The 2,753-nt window shown below is 36.3% G+C and overlaps 1 pseudogene; it reads right to left on the reverse strand.

Annotated features, from left to right (window-relative positions):
* Positions 1-2,074: 2,074 nt before the first annotated feature.
* LOC111735888 lies at positions 2,075-2,190 on the reverse strand (annotated as a pseudogene).
* Positions 2,191-2,753: the final 563 nt, after the last annotated feature.

The following is a 2,753-nucleotide window of genomic DNA, read 5'->3' on the forward strand; positions in this document are numbered from 1 at the left end:
CTTTTTTACTTTATAAACTTTTTACTTTTTTTACTTTTTGACTTTTTTATAGTAACACTTAGCTTAAAACACAAATACGGTGTACAATTGTACAAAAATATTTCTTTCTTTTTTCATTATTCTACATTAATAGCTATGAGTAATGCGTTGCACTATGACGTTGTAATGGCTATGACCTTATGGTGGCTACATTATCACAGCTTTGACTTTATAATAGCTAAGATGTCACTAGTCAGTATAAATTTTCAGCCATTATAATCTTACGGAACTACCATCGTTGCATTGTTTGGTCCACTATTGACTGAAAAGTTATTTGGCTCATGACTATAAGTGTTTAACACTAAGTAGAAAGTTGTTGATTTTTAGGGGGAAATACAGTGAGGTAGTAGAAGTAAAAGGGCCAAAAAGATCTATTCTCCTTTCATCTATTTATTTCATGAACTTTGTTTTTAAAATAATGGCTTTGGTTACTGATGGCCGAGAGGGAAGTATTCCTTGTTTAAGGCACTTAAAAAATGAGAACCCCCCTACAATTAGTCTTAAGACAGAGTCTTATCATTAAACACTTCTGCTCATTTTTAAATTTAAAGCTTTTTGGTTTATTATTCATTCATAAAAAATGAGCTTTTCAACTTTCTACCTTTTCATTATCCATAATAAAAAAAAATGCATTTATAGAAGGATTGACCTAAACCCAATCTGACTTCAATTACATTCTGCGCTGTTTAGGAGGAAGATTACTGAAGGTCACATCACATACACTGAAATGGATTCTTAGCCCAGGGCAATTTCATGGCATGCTAAATGGGAGCCACATTAAGAAATTTTTTGAATACTTCTTAAGAAAATGTCTTCCAAAACACTGCCCTGAGACCAAAGTACATTGCATTAAATCCCTTCATGTATATTACCCATAGAATTGAGACCCATCTGATTGCAGTCCAAGCACTTTGGTTTATAGAAGGGCATTGTGAGGCATAGGGAGATTATTTCTAACAAATGGCACTTCTTTAAGCAGAGTATACTGTAATTATAATTTATATTTATAAAAATAACCCTCAGGCAATGAAAACCTTAAAGAAAGATAAAATCATGTTGTGGATAATTTAGTATAGGACTGATTACATTCTATCCTACAGTTCTCTAATTCCATGAAAATTGGTAAACATGCACAGTATACACAGAAACTCGATTAAGCAGTGGTTTTATCTGTCACCTTGCTGTTTGGGTTGTCCTCTCCCCATCCCCAACTGTCCCTGCCAACATTTCACAGAGAAACTAGAGGTAGATGGGCAAGAATTTACTCTCTTTCTTGCATTCTCCTTAACAAATTTACCTGCCTCTGTTCCCATCCTTATCTCTTTGTCTCAAGAGATATGGCTCCTGCTGCCAGCAGCTAATCTCTGCTCTTCATCACCTGCCCTTTCTTGAGGGATCTGGAAACACCATTTATCTCCTCTCTCACCTTTATTTTCAACCTCCACTCTGATTCTTTCTACTGAGTACAAATAGGCTCAGGTACCTCCCATCTCAAAAGAGATTCTTTAAATAGTCCCTTCTAGGCGTCACCTGATACTGCTTTCTCTTCAGTCACATTTTCTTAAGATTAGTCAACACTCATTGTCTTCACTTTTCACTTCCTGCTCACTGCTTATTCCCACTGTCTTCTCTCATCACTCCGGAAACTGCCTTTACCTAGGTTTTAAATTACTTAGTTCAATAAATGATTTAGTGTTCTTAGCTCACTTTACTGATCTGCAGAATTTGACACCATTAATTGTTTCCCCCTTCTTGAAACATTTCCTTTGATTTTTAGAATACCACACTTTGCTGGTTTTCCATCTTCCTCTTGAGTTGCAGCTTCTTTATTTTATTATTTTATTTTATTCTGTTCTGTTCTATTTTATTTTTCTTTGTTTTCTTCATCTTCTTTTCACCTTTTCTCCTCGACTTTTTAAAAATTAATTAACTAAATAATTAAATTTATTTATTTTTAGGCGAGGCAACCCTTGGTTGACTTCACAGATTGCAAGGACCTTGTCAGCTTACAATCCCTTATTTTTTTTATTTTTTACATCTACAGCTGGTCTTCCTAGGTGGTCTCCCATCCAGGTACTAACCAGGCCTGACCCTGCTTAGCTTCCGAGATCAGACGGAATCAGGCTCGTTCAGGGTGGCATGGCTGTAGACTCCTCAACATTTTATTAAGAAAACTTTCAAGTGAGAGAAAAGTTGGAAGAATTGTGCAAGGAACATCCATATACCTATCCCTTTCTCACTTGACCTTCTTACTCCAATGCACACTCCTATCCCATGTGTCCAGTTTAGACCATTTCTGAGTTCAGACCTGTCTAGTCTAAATGGGCATTTCTGCCTTAATGGCCAAGAGACATCTCAAACCCAACATGGGGAATTGAACTCATAATTCCAGATTCACCCTTTATATTTCCCTTTACTCTATCAGTCAGTCACCAAGTCCTGTCAATTCTATTTCTTTATATCTCTTCACCCTGCCCAAGTTCAGGCTCTAATCATTTCTTGTCTCAACTGCTTTTTCTGCAGCCAGCCTTGCTCACTTGTCTTTAATTCACGTACCACATAGCTGCTGAAGTGTCATTTGTAAATGCAAATGTGATCACATGGGTTTCTTGTTTAACATCTTTTAGGAATTTCAGTTTAATCTCTTATCCCTATAGCAAGGCCCTTCATTATCCCTAGTTAGCATCACCTTGTACCATCTTTCTTCTCAAATG

The sequence above is a fragment of the Pteropus vampyrus genome, unplaced genomic scaffold (assembly GCF_000151845.1).
Source record: "Pteropus vampyrus isolate Shadow unplaced genomic scaffold, Pvam_2.0 Scaffold15, whole genome shotgun sequence".
Classification (NCBI taxonomy): Eukaryota; Metazoa; Chordata; class Mammalia; order Chiroptera; family Pteropodidae; genus Pteropus; species Pteropus vampyrus.